The 24,169-nt window shown below is 41.4% G+C and overlaps 1 long non-coding RNA gene across 1 annotated transcript in view; it reads left to right on the top strand.

Moving 5' to 3' along the window:
- Window positions 1–23,270, top strand: part of LOC118539139 (uncharacterized) — a 62,579-nt gene extending 39,309 nt beyond the window's left edge. Inside the window, exons 2-4 of the long non-coding RNA XR_013446291.1 lie at window positions 20,370–20,450; window positions 22,393–22,537; window positions 23,234–23,270. This is a non-coding gene — a long non-coding RNA (uncharacterized LOC118539139). The remainder of the gene's footprint in view (window positions 1–20,369; window positions 20,451–22,392; window positions 22,538–23,233) is intronic.
- The last annotated feature ends 899 nt before the right edge of the window (window positions 23,271–24,169 follow it).

Raw genomic sequence — 24,169 nt, forward strand, 5'->3', positions numbered from 1 at the left:
TACCGTGATGGCCTGGGCCATTTCAGACACTTACTGCTTTTCCTGCATATCTCCCATGTATACCAGAGGTAAACACGTTATGAAACTTGTTTTTCTTCTGCTAATCTTTTTATCGCAGGAATGTCTCAGCTAAGAACCTGGAAGGGTAGAGGGGAAATTATTTTTCTTCCCCCACAATGCCTTTCTCCCCTAAGAGGCTGTAAGTAAGATCTTTAATGGCAAGAATAACATATGGTATTTACTGTTGCAATTTCCAGAACTAAAAAGCGTGGTAGACCCTAAGAAATAAAAAATAAAATGCTTTCCAAAAAAATGACACCACCTATAAAGAACGCATCTTTGCTTTAAAAATATTGCATATAAATCTGAGTCTTTCAGATCAATCTTCTTGTTTGAAGAAAAGACAGAGATTAAGGAAAAGTAACATGATACTGTCAGGAAACAAACATAATGTGGATTCTTTGGACAGCTGACCTGGTTTCTTTAATAAGTCAATGGCATGGAAAAGAAAGGAGATAGGAGGAGGACTCTTCTAGAAGAAAAAAGACTTAAAAATACCACCAGATGCCATGTGTAAACCAATCATAAGACGTTTTGAGATGGTGAGGGAACTCTGAGTAGGGAGAGAATTGACAATTACATGATATTAAGTTATTGTTCACTAAGTATGAAAACAGTATCTTGGTTGCATGCAAAATGTCCTTATGTAAGGGTAAAATAATGTGATTTAAAAGATTCTCTTTAAAATACTAGAGCAAAATAAATAAATAGAACAATCGATAAATATACAAATAAGGCATAGTTGGGGTACACAGTACAATAAATATATATTTGGTCTTTGTCTCCTGTTTCTGGACAAGTGCTCCAAAAATTTTTGGAATTTCCTGAGTGATAGGATTGTCTTTTGTTCTTCACAAAAGAAAACCCTTTCAACCCCACCTGAGTTTATGCTAGTGAGGTGATTTATGGTGGTGTTCCTAGATAGCTTCAGGATGGGGGCTGGTCACCAGAGGAACCAACCGTATGATTAAAGGGTTAGAACTTTCAGCCTCACTCCCAACCTTTGGGAAGGGAAAAGGGGCCTGAAATTGAGTTCAATCACCAATGCTTAACCATTTAATCAACTGCGTCTGTATAATAAAACCCCATATAAAAATCCTAAAGAAACAGAGTTCAGGGAAGCTTCTGGCTTGGTGAACACATTGATGTGCTAGGAGAGGGGTACCCATGGAGAGGGCATATGAAGACTCTGAGCCACCTCTGCCCCCATAGTTTATCCTGTGCCTCTCTTCCATTTGGCTCTTACTGAGCTGTATCTGTTATCATAAAATGATAATCATAAATAAGGCTTTTTTTTTTTATTTTGAGTTCTGTTTGTCATTCTTTTGAGTTATCAAATCTGGGGCAGGTAGCCTTGGAATACCCAAATTTGTAGTTGGTTTTTCAGAAGTGCAGGTAACCTGGGGACCCCATTTGTTCTGGCATGTGGGGGGAGGGCAGCCTTATGAACCCTTCACTTGCGAGGTCTGTGCTTACTCCAGGGAGTTAGTATCAGAATTGAATTGAGTTGTAAGTCACTCAGTTGGTGTTGGAGAATTGGATAATTGGTTGTTGTTGAAAAATTACACAGAGTAATTATGACAAACTGTTGATAATTGTTGAATCTGTGGAATGGGTATGTGATGGTTCATTACGCTATCTTTCTACTGTTGTGCATTTCAAACTTTCCTAACAAAAACATTACAAACTTAAAAGAACACTCTTTCCAGATTAATTTGCCCATTCTAACAGAGTATTTGCAAAATGTAGACATCCTAACAAGATGTAGTGGTATCTCATAGTGATTTTAATTTGCATCCCTTTGATGGACTGACAATGTTGAACATCTTCATATGTGTTTATTGGGCATCTGTATATCTTCTTTTGTGAAGCATTATTCCAGTTAACTTTCCCTGAGGAAATGGAAACATGTGTCCACAAAAGGACCTGTGTAAGAAAGTTCATGGCAGCTTTACACATAACAGCAAAAAATAAAATAAAATAAAGGAAACAACTCAAATGTCCATCAATAGGAAAACAGAGAAATGGTGACATGTGATTCTATGGAATATTATACAGCATTAAAAAGAACAAACTATTGTTACATGTAGCAATATAAATGAATCCTGAAAACAGTGTTCAATTTAAAAAGCCTTACACAAAAGAATACATAGTGTATGATTTCATTAGGAATTCCAAGGTCGGGCAAAATTGATCTGTAGGTATAAAAATGAAAACAATGGTTGTCAAGGGAAGATTAATGGAAAAGGATAGGAGGGAACTTTCTGGGGTGACAGAATTGTTCTATTATTTTGAGTGGGCTACTGGTTACCCAGGTGTATACATTTGTCAAAACCCATCAAATTCTACACTTCAGATCTGTATATTTTACCCTATATAATATACTCCAATTTAAAGAAAGAGAGAGAGGAACTACTTAACACAAAGGAATGTGTTGTTAGTGGTGGCATTTCAGACATTAGCAAGGGAGGTATTTTTTAAGGTGCAAGGACACACCTATCTGGTCTTTCTGCCAGGGGTGAAACTGTATGGCTCAGGACTCTTCGTGATCATCCTGAGAAACCTGAATTCACCTTTGCTTAGGCATCAAGGCAGGGCAGTCAGCCATCCCTGAGTTCTGAACTTCTCTTGCTATGGTAGCAATCCAGAATCTTAGTGTGACACCATGGAAACCATGCTTTCTCTATAGGCCACACAAGTGACCCTGCCTCTGACATCCTCCTTGGATGAAGCAGAAGAAATATTATTAGTGATGAGTGGGCTGTATTTGACTGGAAGGAACACTGTGGATAGGCATACGTTGCTTCCCAATTCTAAGAGCTTATCCCATGGAGATCAGTGTTACCGGTTCACACAACTTACCTAGCAGACTTCTCCAGGGGTAGGCATGAAAGCTCAGTTGTAAGAAGGGCTAAGCGAAAAGTGAAATTGTTTCTTAAATTTTGAGGTGGCTATGTATTTTGGTGTTTATGAACTCAAGATATACTAGATTATTAGTATTTGTCTAGATCACAGTAAATGATCAGTAAAATATATTCATTCTCCCCTGAGACATTAGGGGCTGCCACCACAAAGTGTCACAGACCAGAGGGTTTAAACAACAGAAATTAATTTTCTCACAATTCTGGAGGCTGGAAGTGTGAAATCAAGGTATCAGCAGGTTTCATTTCTTTTAAGGTCTTTCCTTTTTGATTTGTTGATGGCCGTCTACCTCTGGTATCTCCATGTGGTCACCCCTCTGCGTGTGTCTGAGTCCTAATCTCTTCAGATAAGGATGGCAGCCATATCAGATTAAAACCCCCGCACCATAGGATCTCATTTTAACTTAATTACCTCTTTAAAAACCCTATTTCCAAATACAGTCACATTATGAATTTAGAAGGACACAATTCGGCCTATAAAACCAGGTGAAATAGCTATCGTCCCCATTTTGCTCATAAGAAAAATGAGCCTCAAGAAATTAAGGGACTAGTCCGGAGCTGTTTAGCTGGTAACAGGCAAAAATGGGTGTGATGGCCCTTGGGCCTCTCCATATTAATGCAGCCTGGCTGACTTCCAACTGCCAGTCTCTGGTCCTCATTCATGGGGGCACTTTCTTTGAAGCTTGGAAAGTCACTTTGCCTGTCTCTCAGCAAGAAGTGCCTGAAATTAACAACCCCCGGGGAGCAGCCCTCAACTAATTACTGATGGGAGTCTGTGTATAAATACCTCAGCTCCTTGCCCTTGGGTGTAAAACCTCTGAGACGAGCATCTGCAGTTCCACATTTCTTCAGTGAGATCAAGCTTTCGCTACCCTTCGCTGCAGCTGGCTTGATAATATACCCTTTGTTGGCCTTCCTGTGTCTATGTCGCGTTCCCCAGCTAGCATGCCCCTCACTTGCCAAATAAACTCCTTGACTTTTGAGTCGTGTGTCAGAGTCTGGTTCTAGGGAACTCAAACCGAGACAATGAGATTCAAACCTACAGCTTTTGACTGTACGAGCTGTTCCAGCACACTATAAATCGTAGGTCCAACTGTGCAACCGTGATATTGGACCATTTTTTGACCTATAAAAATGGCAATACCATACAGTTCAACTGAACGGTAGTAGCCCATTCATATGTATAGTACATAGTACATATGTGTATGTGTATACATATAAATAACCACGTGAAAATGCACGCACAGAAAAAATACACATATATACATGCAATATAAACATCACACACTTTTTATAATGCAAAGAGACCACCCACGTGATCTTTTTAAAGCAAACTCTTTGTGTCTCTCCTCTTCATTAAATTTTTCAGTAATTATATCACTGCCATGGTCAAATCCAGGTTTCATAGAACAGTATTGATATCTCATTATTTTCCGGCTCCAGCCTTTTTCCCTTGGCTTGTTCTCTGCCCACTTTGTTCTGTTCTGATAGTACTAAACTGCTTAGAATTAATAACAAAAGAAAAAAAACAACAACACTCTACTATCCCCCAGTCTCTGCCCTTCCCCACTGGGAAACTTTCTACCATCTTTCACAACTCAACAACCAGAAGCTTTTCCAGATTGAATGAGCCCAGCCCTCCCAGGACCATCTCTTCACCTTGGATATGAATCCCCGATTGTATTAATCACACTGAACCACGATTATTTTCTATCTGCCTGTCTCCCTGTCCGACGGTGAGCTCCTGAAGCCAACGCCTGGCTGTCTGTACGTCCAGTGTCTGTCATATTGCCAGGGCACCACAGGCACTCACCAAATGACACTGAGTGAAGATAAAGTCACACCTTGAACCTTGTTATCTAGGCTTCAGGAAAGCATTGTGCAAAAGGTATATGGACAATACCTGTTTCTTTATACTCAGAAAACAAAAATAAAGGCATACAACCTTCTGATAACATGATCCAAAACAGATTTGCATATTTGATGGGAAGTATCCTGAGAAAATGGAGCTAAGTGTGAAGTGTCAAGTCGGACTGCCTGGGTGCAGCGACTGTCCAGTGGTATGACCATAGGCAGGTCTCTTTAACCCTCCTGTGCCTTAGTTGCTCCATCTGCAAAGGGGATAATAAAGGGAACCCCCTCAAAGAATTGTTGTGAAGATGTTTCAGTCCTGGCAATAAATATAGGCGATTCTAGGATCGCTACAATGCTAGCAATTCCGTGGCATTGCCCCTGAGAGTTCATGTGAACACCAAGCCTCGGTTTGTGCAGCTCTACTCAGGCAGGGATGCATTAGTTAATAGAGTGAGCGTTCATATTTCTGCGTATGCTGTGACCAGGAAAGCAGCAGTGATGAAGACTGACCCAGGACTTCTCTTCGCGGAGTTTCTTGTCTAGTGAAGAGAAACAAACAAACTGGCGACTCTAATATCACGCGAAATGTTTGAGCCAGTGAAGAGTCTTCTGAAAGCTCATAGAGAAGACAACCGACTTCAATTAGGGGAGCGGGCATGTCATGCAAGCCAAGGGCGAAGAGTGAGCTAAGTTAAAGGGGCAGGGAGCTGAGAGGCTATGTCAAAAAGTGTGGGGGCTTTAGCTGAAGAGCACTGAATTTTAACCCGGAAAAGAACATGATCTGCATGCATCCTAGTGGGATCACTCAGGTGCCACATGCAGCATGGAACTTGGCTGGGAAGCCGAGATGCAGGGCGGGAGCAGGCCGATCTATAGGCAGCATTTGTAACCAGCCATCTAGGCAGGAGCTGATGGGAGCCTGAATCAGGAAAATGATCCTGGATGGGGCGCCTGGTAGCTCAGTCAGTAAGCATCTGCCTTCCGCTCAGGTCATGATCCCAGAGTCCTGGTATGGAGCCCCACATTGAGCCCAGCATCGGGCTCCCTGCTTGGTGGAAAGCCTGCTTCTCCCTCTCCCACCCCCCCACCCCCCCGCTTGTGTTCCCTCTCTCGCTGTCTCTCTCTCTCTCTCTCAAATAAATAAATTGAAAAAAAAATGTTTTTTTTAAAAAAAGAAAATGATCCTGGCATGCATATTAGTTTCCTAGGGCTGCCATAGCACAGCATCGCATGCTTTGTGGCTTAAAACAAAGAAATAGATTCTCTCACAGTTCTGGAGGCTAGGTGTATGAAATCAAGCAACTGTCAGAGCCATTCTGTCTCTCCGAAGGTTCTAGGGGAGGATGTTCCTTACTGCTGCCTGGCTTCTGGTGGTTGGCTGCAATCTTTCGTGTTCCAATCTCTACCTCTGTGTATGTGGCATTCTCCCAGTGCATCTTTTTCTCTGTGCCCAAATTCCTCTCTTTTTATAAGAACACTAGTCATTGGCTTAGGGCCCACCCTAATCCAGTATGACCTCATCCTAATTGATTACATCGGCAAAGACCCTATTTCTAAAAAAGGCTCACATTCACAGGTACTGAGGTTTAGGACCTGAACACATGTTTTTAGGGAGACATGTTTCAATCTATAAATGAATGGAATCAAATAAATTTGGGAGATATTACTGGGTAACTGATTCATTGGGGATGGCAAGGGATATAAAGGAATCAAAGATATTGTTCAGAAAGCTGACTTGGGTAAATAGTGCATGAATAGTGAATTCCTGGTGAATAGTGGTGCAACTTACTTATAAAGGAAACAGGGAGAAGAGCAAATATCAAGGGACAGATGATATGTCCAGTTTTCAACATGCTGCTGGAGATAACACTTTTGCCTAACTTCAAAACCCTTTAGAGCCAACTGTCTGAGTAGGATTTGAGAATTGGGGAAGACTGGATTTCTTAGATGGTAGAGCATCAGCAGTCAACATTAAGAAGCAAAATTTGAGATGATATGGGGGAGGAATGTTTCAGTAGATTTGAAAGAACATGAAATTTGGAATCATAAGGTTTGTATTCTCAGTGCTTAGAAATTATACATGAAAGAATCTCATATATGTCTAGGACCACCAACTTTCTAGATTAATATAAGGATGACTCATCTTAATATTTGGGTAATACTTCAGTTTATAGACTATTACTATATATATATATTGCAGGACTTCTCAGGGCCTTTGATGTGCTAACGTATATACTGAACCTCTAACAAGAGGTATAGCATGAATGACTATTCGCTAAACTTATGTGAACATAAACCTTTTTTATCACATAAGACCTGAAGACAAGCACATCATAAAATATACTCTGGGAAACAATTATTTTTGTATCAAAATGGATGAACATTTGCCTAATTTTGAGAATCAGTAGACCAGAGATTCCTGATTTTTCTCCAATATCTAATTTGATATTTAACTTTAATATGAGCCACATTTTTTTAAAAATGTGACTTATATCTCAGCTCCTACAATATGAACTGAAGTCAATCAGTAAGGGAATGCATTACATGTTGGGTACTGTCCTGGGTACCAGGCTTCTGAAAGAATACAAGTCAGCAAATACGTCTGTAAAGGAATGTGTCGTTTCTGACACGGAAGTCTTATGCTCATCCATCTTTCTAAAATCTACATTTGAGAACTGCAATTCTTCTTTCTTCTTATAGAATTAATTTAAACTCTCTTTTCAATGCTCTTTCACCGGGCAGAGATCTGAGAGTTTGTCAGATCGATGTCCTCACTGTAAAAGGGAAGCATGAGACCAGAGAGGAAAATAACTGATCAAAATTATCCAATAGTTCAAGATGACAATGACACACACGATCTAAGGCAGCGTTGGCCAATACAGGGCGTGCAGGTTACTTCTCTTTCTTCAACAGAACCCTTCCCCAGGGCAAGAGAGTGTATAGAGTGTTCAGGAAACTCCAGGAGGAGGAGAAACAGAGTGAAAACAAGATAGAAATTAACACCTCGACAAGCTGTCCCATTACATGCATATGACACATTGTTTCACTTTCTAGCTGTATACACGTCTCATTTTTAAGCCCTTGGAGAACAGGGAATATGTTTTGTTCCTTGTTGTATCATCCAAGCACATTACACAAAGCAGTTCCTGAGCCTCCCATTTGCTAAGCACCTATTGCCTACAGGCTAGAAGGAATACAAAGCAGAATGAAGGAGTCCTCTGGCATTCCCACTCCCATGCGCCTGCTCCTTTTCTCCTTTGTGGTCTCTTCTGAACTAGAGCGCCCCTCTGCCTTTTCAGACTCCTCTGCTTCCAGTTTCTATTAGGCAGTCTTGTTTTTCTCCCTGAATCAAACCACCAGCATTGAATCAAGACTTGCCACCAAACAAACCAGCCCAAGTGATGCTTGGGCAAGGAATTATCTATAGCATCGTAGCAGAATCCAGCTAAAGGAAGCACATCATACATTTAACAAAAAAACAAGATTGTGACTATATCTCAAGGCACAGTGAATAGCAGGGCTTTGAGATATAAAGAGAAAAAAAAAAAAAACTACTCACACACGGCAGACCATTAGGCCAGAAACTAGAAAACGAGAGTGATCCGTTAGTGTGGGATGTGACACACCAGAAGGGTCTGCTGCCAATGAAACATCCGTCTTCAGATCAGAGGCATGGTGTCTGGAGAAACCTGACAACCCCTGCCATCTGAATTTCATCACTGACACCTGGGCGCTGCTTTCTCTACTTTATAGTTTATGACAAAGTCTCCAATAAAAAGCCTCTGGGACTTGGGCTCTGAAGACACATGTCTGTAATTTCTCTCGTCATATTCCAGGAAGTGAAGATAAGGCATGGTCACTGTCAGTTGAAGTGAAGCAGGGCAATCCTTTAGAGAGAAGCTTCGAGGACAGACATGGGTGTTTACAGATGCCAGCAGCACGGAGCACAAGTTCTCTCTTCATAGGATCTTGCCTACCTAATTTCCTTCTGCTGGGATCATTCACCTGCCACATCTATACACTTGGTCTGCACCAGACCGTCCCCCATTTGTTTCACAGACCCTTGGGTAATCTTCCAGTAGTTCTGTCTCTGTAGTTAAGACCCACACTTACTGCCACAAAGCTGTCTGAAGGACTGTCCTGGGTAATCTCTGAGTCGGCTTGTAGTTGTGGGATTTTGGACTTTGGAGCCGGGAGAACTTGAATTCAAAGTGCAGGTCCAGCCCTGCTCATGTATTCCCAGATAACACAGGGAACTTCCCCGAGCATCCCTTTCTGTACCTGTGGGGGGCAATAGTCGTGTCCAGACAAAATAATTCATGATCTAATGGAATGAATGGAAATAAGCCAAAGGTCCCACAAAGCCTGGTTACATAAATTATGGTATATCCATACCTTGGGGGAGCTTCTTTCCCATTTCTGATGTTTCCCTTTGATGTGGAGGAAAGTCCACTAGCACAGTAATTTCTATCTCCATCGCCATTTTCACTCTTCCATAGGAAAGGAGGGGTGACTCTTCTAACTGGTAAGTTTGGAAGAGTAAACTGGGCATACTTAGCCAGTTCCTCTCCAACCTTTTGGGAATGAGATGCCCACAGGGTCCTTCATAGGAGCAGGACCTACCTGCCCAGCACTGCCTAGGGCTGGGTAGGAGATTATAAAACTCTAAGGTTCCACATTAGGAAATCTACCAGTTTTCAGCTGTTCACTGTTGTATCTACTATCAGCCTCATCAAAGATAAAGGTGATACTCATATCTCAAATAGTTCAGAACTCAGGTAGCCAAGATGATGGCTATTTTGTGGGTATTCTCAAAGCTCCAACATAATAGCATGGAATATCATGCTAAATGTTTAAAATAATTTAATAGATACATATTTATTGACAGAATGATAGAATGATGTTCATTCTATACCATTAGGAAAAAAAGATTATGAAATAGAATGTATGCTGTAATTCTGGTTTTGTTCCAAACACCTACATTTACTTATATGTAACATTTAACAGGAGAAAAAAGTCTGAAATGGCAGCATGAACACTTAATAGCAGTTATCTTGGGGTGGTAGATTTATGGATGTTTTAAAATATTCTTTTAGATTATATGCATTTTGAGTCTACAACCAAAGCTATATCCCCATTTTATTGATAAAAATCCCAAAGTTATTCATTTGCTAAAAAACCAAAGTCATTTTTAAAATTGTCAAAATCACAAATGCCTCATGATTACCTTTTCATGAATTCATTGCTTGGTTTGTTAGCTCAAGTCAGAAGTAATTATATATTTGGTTGGGGACCATCTGGTGTCACTGGCTTTAAATGGGCAACTTTCCACAGGCTGTAAATCCCTCTGAGTTTCAGAATAGTAAAGAGGGAAAAAACCTACTTCAAATCGAATAATGCTATATGCTCAGTATGTTTCAAATAAAATGAAAGGGGGGCGCCTGGGTGGCTCAGTCGTTAAGCGTCTGCCTTCGGCTCAGGTCATGATCCCAGGGTCCTGGGATCAAGCCCCGCATCGGGCTCCCTGCTCGGCGGGAAGCCTGCTTCCTACTCCCCTTGCTGTGTTCCCTGTCTCGCTGTGTCTCTCTCTGTCAAATAAATAAATAAAATCTTTAAAAAAAAAAAAAAAAGGAAAGGAACCAGGTGATTAATAAAGAGATCACATGAAATGTAGAATTGTCCAGCTAGAAAGAACCACCGGGTTGTTCTAGCCCACTGGAGAGGAACCGCGGCATGTCGTTTCGGTCGGCTCTCCCCACGGCCGACAGTGGTCCTCAGTAATGGCCTCTTTCTTTCCCTGCTAGTGTGTGTCTATGCTGTGTCTTTCATTCCAAGAAGCCACTACACATATCAGCTTTGGCAAGACAAATGACACCATCGGCCCATCTGTCCTCTATCTGAACCATTTATTTCACAGATGAGGAAATGAGTATTAAGTGACTTTTGAAGAGTCACACAGCCAACAACAGAGCCTAACCCCTAATCTTCAGCTCACCCAATGAGAACACTTTTTTTTTTTTTTTTTAAGTGGTCTCTACATCCCATGTTAGGCTTGAACTCACAACCTTGAGACTGAGCCAGTCAGGCTCCCCTCCAATGAGAACACTCTTAAAGAGCCCTTTGCATGAGCAAATCACTGTCCTAGGCTTTGTGGAGAAACTTAGATGAACAGGATATTCATCTGCCCTCAAGATGTTTGCAATCTACTTGGAGTGACTCTGATGCATGGCGGAAGGTAATAAAATCATGTAATGTGGGGAGAAAATGGTGTACCATGAAAGGACAAGGGAAAGGAGGGGTATTTGTGGTCAAAAAGATTGGGAAATTCAGGGCTCAATTCAACCTACTACACCTTGAAAAACAGTATGTTACAAATATGAGCCCAGTTTTATAAACTCAACAAACACTAACTGAATAAATTTGTAAATGAATATTAAAAAGGATATAAGAGCTATAAGGACAGCTAGCTAGCTAGCTAGAGAGAGATAGTGTTTTCAAGTAAATATCCCAAATAAAAACACTCCAATAAGCACATATAACTGTGAAAAAAGAGTAATTATCCAAGCACGACTATTTCCAAATTTCCTATTTAGTATGTGCTTGCTGTCTTTCATTAATTTTGTTGTTTACTAGTTCTCACTAGGCAATAGGTTAGTGAGTTAAAGGAGAATAACTAAAAATTAAGAAAATCTATCCACTAACTTATTTCTTATCTTTTATGAATGAGAAAAGACTGTATTCATCCACTCTTGGAGGTGTAGTAACTCAACATTTACTTGAATTACTTACTGGTTCTTAAAATATTATTCAGAATATTCTTATTACCATAGAATTTTTAGGAATGTGCCATTATAATGAGTTAATGCCTTAGAAGTGTTGAAAATATAATATAAATAAGGTTTGATGACAGAAAAAGTGTGAGAAAATATTTGTAAAATAGATGAACTAAGAAGAATAAGAAAATTTTAATATGTAAAGAGCTTCTACAGACCAATAAGAAAAAAGAGATTCAGTTTCTTAAAAAATGCAAATCCTAACTAAGTGAATAAATAAAAAAGACCATGGTCCTAAAAAGAGTGTCATCTCAGTATTAATCAAGTAAATAGATATTAAAACAATGAGATATATATCTTACCTAATCAGACTTCAAAGATCGAAAATTGCCTAGTATTGATGAAGGGGCACGGAAACACAATCTCACATACCAGAGGGAGATTTGACAATATGAATCAAAATTTCAATGTGCATACCCTTTGATCCAGTAATTGCACTTCTCAGAAATTATCCAAAGGAGTCAATAAAGACCATGTGAAAAGATGCTTAGTAGTAATAATGAAAATACTAATAAAACAACAGGGGGCACCTGGGTGGCTCAGTAAGTTAAGCATCTGCCTTTGGCTCAGGTCATGATTCCGGGGTCCTGGGATCAAGTCCCGCATTGGGCTCTCTGCTCAGTGGGGAGTCTGCTTCTCCCTCTCCCTCTACCCCTGTTCATGCTCTCTTGCTCTCTCTCTCTCAAATAAATAAAATATTTTTTTAAAGATTCTATTTATTTATTTGACAGAGAGACAATGAGAGCGTGAACACAAGCACGGAGCCCGATGCGGGGCTCGATCCCAGGACCCTGACATCATGACCTGAGCTGAAGGCAGATGCTTAAAGACTGAGCCACCCAGGCACCCCTAAATAAAATATTTTTTAAAAATAATGGAACAATAGTAAATAATAGCTACTGATTGAACTACCTAACAGTGATAAGCATTTTATACTCATTAACTATTTTAGTTCCAAAAAAATACTTTGAGGTAGATACTGCTATTATCCCCATTTTACAGTTGAGAAAACTGTTTTTTAGAGAAGTTAAACAATTTAACAAATTTCCTTGGGAGCTATGAAAGCAAACTGTACCGTTGTTTATAGTAGTAGACACTTGGGTGCATCCTAACAGATCAGGTGTTAGAGTAATAAATCAGGGTACATTTACCCAATGGGATGCCTCTGTTGAAAGGTATGAAACACATCTATCTATCTATCTATCTATCTATCTATCTATCTATCTATTGACATGAACAGATAACCATGATATATTATTCAGTGGAAAAAGGAGGATAATGTATATATAATTATTTAAATATACATAAGACTTTCAATTATGTACATCAAAGTATTCACAGCTATTATCTCTAAGGAGAAAGATTATGAAGTTTATTTAATGAAATGTGTATTATTTTAATTTTAATAAGAAACATGTGTTACTATAGGGGTTCTCCTAGACAAAGCACCCCTCTTCTTTACCTGAGTCCTACTTCAATTGTGATATATGACAAAACAGTAATGAAATTAGGGCCATGAATGACATTATCACTACTAATGAAGTTTGTATCAGAGATTCCAGCCTTCCCCAAACCCCAGCCCCCAACCTTGGGACACAGTCTTCAAGGCTAAGATTACTGCAGGGACCAGGCTGATACAAAAATGACTGACTCTTTCCCCCTTCATACTTGCCCATCAGATCAAGTCCCTTTTCTTCCTCAGCTAGAATAGGGCAGAGTGAGATCAAGGCGATATGGGGAAGTCAGATCAGAGGCGGAAGAAGTCTCCCCCCCTACAAATGCTTCTTTATGATCAGTAGTAGGCCCAAATAAGGGTCCCCAGAGATAGCCAAGTCTTAATCCCTGGAACTTGGCAATATTTTACATGACAAAGGGATTTTGCAGATATGATTAAGTTGAGGCTCTGGAGATGGGAAGATTATTCTGGGTTTTCCAGGTGGACCCTCAATGTCATCACACGTGCCCTTATAAGAGGCAGGCAGAGGCAGATTTGACTACAGAAAAGGCAAAGACTAGGTGACAGTGGAAGGAAACAGGAGAGATTGTGAGAGGTGATGATACGGGCTGCTGGCTTTGAAGATGGACAGAGAGGCCAGGAGCCAAGGAATGTAGAAGACCACTGGCAGCTGGGGAAGGGCAAGGAAACCGATCCTCCCCTCAGAACCTTCAGAAGGGAACAGCCCGGCCAACATCTTGACTTTGACCTGATAAAACTGATTTCAGACTTCTGACTTCCAGAACTATAAGGCAAAAAATTTGAGTTGTTTTAAGCCACGAGGTTTGTATTCCTCTGTTACAGCAGCAATGGGAAACCACCACATGATCCTGAAAAATGCAGTAACTACATTTGAGATTTAAAGAGAGTATTTAGAGGGCTCTGTTAAGTATAACTTAGTAGGAACACACATCCTTCCTCTTCCTTGCAATTATGCAATGTGCTGTGGAAGAAGAGATGTATTTGGAAGAGGATAGTCAAGTATTTTGAAAACCAATTAAAATAATTTAGACTCAATACAGTAGGTTATTTGCTCACTAATAAATCAATGTGTTCGTTCAAAAAACCAAAAGAAAAAGAAAAAGAAAAACAATTATGCAATGTGCTAAACTCTACTTAAATCAGGGACCTACTTCTGCCTCAAATGCCGTGAGATCTTATTTATCCGGCAGGGTGGATAATGAGAAAAGCATATCAGCCAATTGTCCAGATATCAGAGCTTCCTTTTAAAGTGCCAAAAGTTCAACATCTTATCATTTGCTCGAAGTTTTTTTAGAAAATCATATATTCCCAGTTTTCTTCAATACAACACCCTGAACAGATTTGAGCCTTCATTTTTTTTTTTTTTTTTTTTGGTAACTAAAGGTCATAAGTAACTGTATAAGGTAACATCCGTGTATGTAAATGTGGTTAATGTATTGAGATGTAATATAGGATTGTCAATTTCTATTTCAACCCCCGCCTCCCAAACATCTCTGGTATATGAACTCTTTGGCCAGATTATTATAATTGTTCCCTTTCCTTGCTCTCTGGATGACTAGGACACCTCCATGCTGTTGCTTCTGTGCCTTCTTGTAGCAAGCTCTAGCCTTTCTTAATTGCTGCTTCTCATGTACAATTAATTAGGAAATCGGAAAACTAACTTGTAACCACAGTTTCTGAAATAAATAAGAGTTCAGCTTTCTAAGAGGCTATCTGGTGAGTAAAGTGCATACATGCTTCTATATGAATTCAAGACGTAGATGAGTTAGGGACCCAGAGCCTATGCAAAGGCCCTGTGGCCTGATTTCTAGAACCTGAAGCTATCTATTTTTCTGCCAGGTTATGAATTCTCTGAGGCAAAAGTTGTATCTTAACAATAAACACTTAAAATAGTAATTATTTATTCTGCACCTACAATTATGTATCTACCTATGTGCCAGGCACTGTGTAAAACACCTTACAAATCTCATTTAATACACACACACACACACACACACACACACACACACACGAGATAGTTATTCCAGTCCTCATTTGACAGAAATGGAAACTGAGATCAAGAGACTGAGTGACTTGTCTAGGGTAGGACCGATAAGGAAATGATCCCCTGTTCTCGGAACTAGGCCACCCTGTATTGCCCGTCAATGATACAACGGCCAGCACTTAGTAGGTGCTCAGTAAATGGTGCTGATGAGTTGAACATGCTTCACCACACTGCCTCTCTCCAAGGAGTGCAGGGCCCGTAGAGCGCCTTCAGTAGAGTGCATGGCACATAACACCCAACTCCAATGTTTGCGAAATGAAAAACTTGAATCACATCTGTCACCGCATGCATCTCCCTCAAACGCTGCAATAAAAGGGCAGCGCATTCACCACGGATTCCCGGGAACAGAAACCACTAACAAATGTATCTTGTTAGTCTGCTGTCAGGAGCAAGATTTTTATCAGGAATGTTGTATTTCTGAAGACACCGGAATAATTTCCTCCTAATAAATTTCCATCTTATTCCGAGAAGCTGAGATTCTGCCAGGAGCTCAGAGCCTCCTGGGGGTAGGGCTCGGGCAGCTTTGTACTGCTGGATTAGATGTGTGTGCACGTCTCCAAAAGGCAGGCATGAACCCAGCTCATGGAAGCACACTGGGGCTTGTAAAAACAACAGCACAGGCACACACAGAGCGTGGGGCTGGGTTCCTAGCTCCCATTTGAAAGGACCTGAAATTTGGCCTTAATGGAATTTTTTCCTCTCCTGGTAAAGGAGGAAGTAGGTTTGTGTATGCATTCGTTCTTTCAAAGGGGAAAGGAAATATTTTCCTATATCCATTTCAGACTTGATTCATGGAAGTTTGAGACACTGTTAAGGCTGCCTGGTCTGGGTTTTTCTATTTTTCCATTTGGGGGTTTTCTCATATATTATCCCTTTGCACCAGCACCCACTCTAAATGTGTCAAGAAAACACACCCAAGAAGGGAATTTCTGAAGGCCCTAGTGGATTAATTTCTGTAAAGGGGATAAAATAGGTTTGATTCTTTAAATGTGGATGGCATTTCTTCAAATAGGTAAATAAGTTCAGTCTCTCCTTTCTTTCCTCTGTTTCCAGCCCCTCCCCAATTCTTTAATAAACCAAAGTTGAGTCTTAGATTCCTTTTGCTCTTTTTACTGATGCCAAACTATATTTAAACCCCCAAATTGTTTTCTCTCCTCCCCAGGGATCACCAAGCAGGCTCCTCTGAACAACGAAGGCAGTGAAGAGAAATGGTGTGGAATGTTTTTTTCTTTCAAAAATACCGTTCCAGCTTGCAGGCTAATTCCATTTGTGATTTAGAGGGGCATGGCACCTTCCCCCCAGAACTGCCCTGGGGAAAAGGATGAATGGCCATCCCAGTGTTGCATAAAAATTAGTATCAGGCCACAAATTATTGGACCCTATTAGGGTTTTCTTTTAAGAAAATTAAGGTTATATATCACAGTCTTCCAAGAGGCTTGGGTACTTTGAATCCTCCAAGTTAAAGGAACATTTACGATTTCCTGAAATCTAATAGTAAATATGATTAGAAGACAGGGCTGGTTGTTACAAACACCGCTTCTCTTTTGTGACAGCCTCACTTTAAAAAAATAATATATAAAAGATGATGGATCTAACAGCAGAAGAATTTTCAGCAAAGAAAAGGCATTTCATATGATTAGCAAATCATATGTCATGAGCCCACCACCAATCTGCTAATCCATCAGGTCACCAAGAAATGTAAGAGAATATATGTGTGTGTGTGTACATGCAAGGGTGTGTGTATGTGCTTTGTATGGGTGTGTGTATGCATGCACATGTGTAACTGTGTGCTTGTGCGCAAGCATGGATGTGTGTACGTGTGTTTGTGTGCACATGCATGGGTGTGTGTGCGTGAGTGTATGTGCCTGGGTGTTTCAAGACACACAAGGGCAGTTAATATTTCCTTCAGCCAGACATATCTATGTTAATGTGTCATGTCTACTTCTTCAGTAATCAAGCTTAAGCCAAATTTTTATTATCTTTTTATATCTTTCAAGTAGCAAGTTGATACTAAACTCCAGTGTTCATGCGCTAATGAGGAAATCTATACATTATTGCCTAGCATGTGACTATGCTTTTCAGATTTCATCTTAATTTCATAAAAAGTCTAGCCAGGGACACCTGGGTGGCTCAGTCAGTTAAGTGTCTGCCTTTGGCTCAGGTCATGATCCCAGGGTCCTGGGATCAAGTCCCGCATCGGGCTCCCTGCTCTGCGGGGAGCCTGCTTCTCGTTCTCCCTCTGCCTGCAGCTCCCCCTGCTTGTGCTCGCTCTCTCTGTCAAGTAAATAAATAAATCTTAAAAAAAAAAAAAAGTCTAGCCATATTTAGGCAGAAAGACTGTTTTCTCAGGGCAGGTGCCTGCCTTATGGATGTCCTCATACCCTCCACAATGACTCCCTTCCAGAATCATAGTCCATATTCCCCTGCATCCCCAGCCACGCCCCTCTTCATTTTCTGTTGAGAGAGTCATGAGGTACATGACCTTCTGCTTCTGGTTCAAGCTTCAGTTACAAAAGGAAGGTTGTCCCCTACAGCTGCTCACCCCAGCAATGATTATTCTAAAGGAAGAGAGAGGGTGAGTATAACCAGCTTGCTCTCTCCTGGTCTTCACCCCTTCCCACTACCTCACAGTTCCAAGAGCCCATCCCCCACAGGCTGCTCCCCTCCTGGATGGTGTCAGGGAAAGAGCCCTTGTCTGGGAGTAAAGAGGCTCGAGTCCTCCTTCCAGTTCTGACACCAACAGGCAGAGCTAAACTCACCGGCCTCCCACGAGCAGCCGTGAGCTATGATTAGCCCTCCAAGTGTGTGGCCTCACTTCATCCTCAGGATGCCCTATGAAGTAGGCACGAATATGACCCCATTTCAGGTCATGAGGCTGAAGCTCAGAGGGGGTAAGTGATTTGCCTGGTGGAGTGGTTGACATGGAACCCAGGCACTGGGGACCCAACATTGCTGACAGTGGGCTACACACAGCCCCGGGGTTTTTGTTAAATGAGAGGGTTGCTCATTCAGCCTCATTTCTACATTTCCTTCCAGCTCTGATATTTCACGATATTCTCCGTCCCTCTAGTCTGCAGATTGCATTATAAAGAGGAAGACAAAGATCTGGTCATCCGCAGCTCCAGACTGAGGTTCGGAGTGGGGTTCTCAAGCACAAGAAGTTAACACAAAGCCTAAACAAAATGTAAGATTTTTTTTAAAGCCCCATCCCAAAATATTAACAGTGGGATTACAGATGTTTCTGGTCTTAATTTCTGCCTGCCGAAAATAGATACCACATGTGTACAACGTTGCCTTTTCTAAGCATCCTCTGTTACAGAATTGTGCATAGTATTTATTCGTTTTGCTGAAAAAGACTTAGAAAAATAAAAATCTGGAAAGATACGTAGCAAGTTGTTGACAGTATCTTTGGGTGGTCAGGAGCTTAAAACCCTTTTTCTTGTTTCTGGATCTGATTTTTCCACGAATTTATATGACTTCTGTAAAAGGAATAAAGAACAATAAGCTCAAAACGAAACAAAATAGAAAACCCACTCATCTGCCCCCCCAACACACACACACACGCACACACACACACACACTCTAAAATCTTTATGATTCCAAACCGAGGAAGGAAACAGGGTGAGGTGTGGCGGGGGGCGGGGGGGGGGGGGCAGAGGAGAGATTTCTCTGACACTGAATCTAAATTGCACAAATTCCCCTGTGCTTCATTGAGGCGAGCTACCGTGGGGAGAGGAAGTCTTGGAAAGACTTTCCCCTGGATTTCTCCAGAGCATTTTCTTCTCCAAAACAGCTGATGACCTGAAAATGAGATAATAGAGCCTGGACCCTCTTTTAATTACACACTATAGCTTCACAATTCCTCCTTTGGAATTCTGAAGTCCAAAATACCCTGAAATGGGACGTTTTCTTCAAAATTCATTTAAGCTGTAAAACCTAATGGTTAATGATGGTCTTTATCCCACTTGGTGTGTTTACTGATATATTTTCTTGTTGGAATAATAAGGCTGGAATACCAAGTGCCTCCCATAGCTTCTCCTGGGGGTATCAGGGAGCATATCCAATGTATATACACTGAGTTACCTTTCTAAAACTTTAAGAATTCTGAATTCCAAAACAAACAATCTGATCCCAGCATCTTGGCTGAGGGCTGAGGGCTCAACATTCAGTGCTATTTAAACCTTACAAGGGGACGTAGCTCTATTGTGTGCATGCAGCTCCCTCTCACGATTTTCTTGCTAAGGTTACCCTTCATGACACACGTCATATTGGATTTGCCAAAGGAGCACAGAGTACAATCTTGGGAGGATGGGACTAGGAAGAAAACTTCTGTGAACAAAGTAAAATTTTAAGACAAGTGAAAAATAATTGCCAAATGAATAAACCACTTTTTTTTTCCATCTCTGCCCAGAAAATAGTCCTGCATTTCAAATTAGAACTGCCTTTGCATGTTCTTATTTTATTTTTTAAGGTTTTACTTATTTACTTATTTATTTATTTAGAGAGAGAAAGAGTGCAAGTGAGGGAGGGAGGGGTGGAGAGGGAGAGGGAGAGAGAATTTTCAAGCCGACTCCCCGCTGAGCACAGAGTCTGACTCAGTGTTCCATCCCAGGACCCTGAGGTTATGACCTGAGTGGAAACCAAGAGATGTTTAACCAACTGAGCCACCCAGGCGCCCCTGCATGTTCTTATTTTAAATATGATTTTCCATTATTGGTAATATTGCACATGGATAGGATACACGTATAGGATGACAGAGTTGGGCATATTTTTACAGATGGACGCTTCAACCTTCATAAACACTCCAAGTGATGATATTCACTAGGATGCCAAGGAGCATATCAAGAAGAGAAATCACTTGAGGCATCCTAACTTGGGTAAATGAGTCTCTTCCATCAAATATTTATTTTCTCACCTCACAACACAAATAATGTGGTAGAAGAAAGATGTTCCTGCGGTGGTATCAATACAGATCAGGCTGCTCGAGGAGAAGTAGGCATTCAGCTTACAGTCGAAACCTTTCGCGAAACTGAGCTACCAAATTCGTGGGCATTTCCTCCTATCAGATCACAAACCCATCAAAATAGTTTTTAGTCTCAGGCACAGACCCAGTCTCTTATTCACCTTGATGAGCTTTCTGTGGATCAGGACAGATTTTCTTTCCTCTCTCTCTTTTTCAGGAAGCCAAGATCCAGATTAAGTTAACTGAAATCAGCCGAGGGAACTGTTCTGGACTGAATGTTTGTGTCTCCCCAAAATCGGTATGTTGAAGTCCTAATCTCCATTGTGATGTTATTTGGAGGGGGGTCCTCTGGGAGGTAAGCAGGTTTAGGGGAGGTCATGCGGGTGGTGCTCCCATGATGCGATTCATGTCCTTACGGACAAGGAAGAGAGACCAGACCTCTCTCTTTCCATCATGTGAAGATGGTAAGTCTGCAAGAAGGCAGCCTTCTGCAAGAAAGCTGTCACCAGGATCCAAATCATCCAGGACCTTGATCTTGGACTTTTCAGCCTCCAGAACTGTTAGAAAGAAATGTCTGTTGTCTGAGCCACCCAATCTGTGGCGTTTCGTTATAGTAGCCCAAGCTGACTGAGACGGGAACCATATCTTTAGAGAAATTCATACATTGACATTTCACAGAGCAATACTTGGTGATATGATTTCTTGAGAGTTAATTGCTTTGGTTTTTTCCTTCAATACTGAATACCAAGCTCTGCAAAGATAAAAAACTGGAAAAAAATAAAAATTACCTCTTAGCTCCACTGCTGAGCTTCAAGGTTTGTTCGTTTGCCTCAGGATCCCTGAGCACCAGAATTTGGCTTCAAAGAGTCTCAGTGCACAGCTCAGGTGCAGTAATGTTGGAGCAGAATTTTGGTGAGGACAGAATTCAAGGGATGAGAGAAGGCAACTGAGACATCTTAGGAGAAAGATGATCTAAGTAGAGAGGTCTACAGCAAGGGCATGGAGGTCAGGAGGGCCTGGGATTCATCCTGGCACTGAGACGGGAACGCTGTGGGTCCCAGAGCCGGTTTCTTTGACCCTCTGAGCAGTTTTTCCATATTTGAAATGAAAGCATTCAGACTTGCCTGTTGACATGAGGATGAAATAGGATCATGTATGTAACAAGATGAGCAATGTGCCAGGCATGTGAGAACTCAATAAATTGTACTTTTTATGATTTCCCCCGACACCCCAATCTTACCTCTCCCCAGCCATGCACACTTCCCGCCTTGCACTTTTAGGATTAAAGAAATGAGAAACCACAGTTTCAGACTTACATTTGTGGGTAAACACAGCCCTCCTTGCTCACTTCTCGCAGAAAGCTTCACAATTAAAAACTAAAGTAACACTTTCCCTCTTCAGATTTTTATTTTAACCAGCCCACAAAATTTTTTATCCGACTTTACCTTTCAGAACCCCTGCAGCCGATGGCCGGGAAGTCAGATGAGCAGCCTCTAGATGTCTATCTAGGATTCTTGAATTTTCCACTGCTGATTAAAATTCTGTCTCACCCGTAGCCTGATCCCACAGGCCCCTAAGTGCAAAGCCTGCAGAGCAGAGCCTGCTCCATTTTATTCATTTATTCATCAAACGTTTATTGAGCATCTTCTATATGTCAGGCACTGTGCTAGGCTCTGGACCAGCTCGGTGAACAAGATAACATTTCTGTTCTCGGAGAGCTCACAGTCAGAAGGGGAGTCAGACATATATACATATATATTTTTTTAATTACAGCAAAATGAGGAGATGCAATGATAAAGCTTTATCAGAAAGCAGTGAGGAGAGAATTTACAGCCCCTCGAGAGGGTGCAGGAGGGGCTGTAAGAAAGCCAACCGCAGGCCTGAGCTTGCTGATCACATGGTTCAGAGGTGTAAGACTTGTCAAAAGCCTCTCTTCTCCATCAAGGAGACTTCTGAGAATGCAGCCTTCCTTCCCTCTCCCTTATTATCATTTCTTACTATTAATAATCACCTCTCCCACTTTGTCATTCACTGCTGTGCCTCTAGCACCTTAGAACACTGGTCTGGTACCTAGTAGATGCTTGTTATCGGCTGAACGGCATCCCCCGCAAAATTCGTATGTTGAAATCCCAACCCCCAGTATCTCAGAAGGTGATTGTATTTGGAGATAATCTTTAAAGAGTTAAGTAAGGAAAACTAAGCTCATTAGGCTAAGCCCTGAAACAATCTGGTCCTTATAGGAAGAGGTTAGGACACAGATACGTGCAGAGGGAAGACTGCGTGAGGACACAGGGAGTGGCAAGCTTCCTGTGAGCTACGGAGAGAGACCTCAGAAGGAAGCAGCCTTGCTGACACCTTGATCTTACATTTCTAGCCTCCAAAACGGTGAGAAAATTCATGTCTATTGTTTAAACCACCCAGTCTGGGATACTTTTGTTATGGCCACTCTAGCAAAGTAATACAATGCTCAAAATGTATTTGCTGAATAAATCAACGAATAATGTTTGCATTTTAACTAAGATGTATCTAGATAGATGATTGATGGATGGATAGATAGACAATAGATGATAGATAGGTACATACGTACATACAGAGATACATAGAAAGACAGAAATGAATAGATGCATATGGATAGATACCCTTCCTCTGCAATCAAACCGTGGAGTCTTGGCAGGCTGCTAGCTTCTTAAGTGATGCGTAGGAAGTGCTCAATAAATGTGTGTGAGTTTGTGGATTAACGTTAACTCATTCCCAAGGGTCAGATTGGATGATTTGCTTCTTTTTATTTATTTCTATTTTTATTTTTTAAAAGATTTTACTTATTTATTTATTCTAGAGAGAGCATGTGAGGAGGGTGGAAGGGCAGAGGGAGAGGGAGAGAGAGAATCTCCAGCAGACTCCCTGTTTAGCGCTGAGCAACACTGGCTCAATCCCAGGACCCTTAAGACCATGACCTGAACTGAAACCAAGAGTTCAATGCTCAACCCACTGAGCTGCCCAGGGACCCCTGTTTTGCTTCTTTTTAAAATAATCACATTGGGAAAAGTTTTGTTCAATTTTGACCCTGCGATGTAATTGCAGGTGACTAAAAGGAGAGGAGAAGAGGATGGATGCCAACAGTCACCAGTCCCCTCCCCTGTGCCACCCATCGGGTTGGGAGCTTTCCCACAACTGTGTGGCTTAATCCTCACCACGATCTGTGAGGCAGGTATGAATATCCACGTTTTACAGATGGCAAACCTATAGCTCAGAGAGTGCTAGTGCCCCGTTGGACATCCTACACCACGTCCACGGGTACAGGTCTAAAAATCGGTGTGTGTACAGCATTTTTCTCTCATTGACACTTCTGTGTCTGTCTCATTGACTCCTCTCATCAATCCTGTGATTCGGAAAACCTAAGTGACTCATCCGGTGTAAAGTATGCTTGCTTAATTTATTTAAAAAAAGTTTTCTTGCTATAAAAAAATAGAAACCAAGTTCAGATGCATGTAACTCATGAGGCATGTTGATAAAGCAACTAGAGTGTATGTGTGTTAAATATAAATGAAATGAATAGAACAAACGAGAGTGTTTCTGGATGGAAGGATCCAGTCATAAGGTGTGCGGGTGTCAGCAGTGGGTTGGTAATTCATGCCCCCTCACCGCACCCTGACACGCACACACCTGCCCCCATTGGTATTATCCATTGTGGTTTCATTCTGGCCGTGGGTGTGCTCTGCCCAAGAAATACGGATAAAACCTGTAGGGGCTCAACAGATGATGGGCCAGCTACAGCTGATCCAGCCATACTTGTCCCCCACCCCCAGTCTCTCCAATAGAGCAAGGGGCTTCCATCTGCCACGCCCCTCACTAAACCACAGTTCTAAGCCTCCCCGTCACATTGCCAGTGGGGAAGACTGGCAATTTTCTATTGCATTTTGCAGAGTTTTAAATATTGATCAAATAAATGGATTCAAGTATCTCACTTTGGTCTATGAGCCTTCTTGTTCTGTGGCCTGTGGGACAGCCTGCCTAGTG

Source organism: Halichoerus grypus, chromosome 3 (genome assembly GCF_964656455.1).
Source record: "Halichoerus grypus chromosome 3, mHalGry1.hap1.1, whole genome shotgun sequence".
NCBI lineage: Eukaryota > Metazoa > Chordata > Mammalia > Carnivora > Phocidae > Halichoerus > Halichoerus grypus.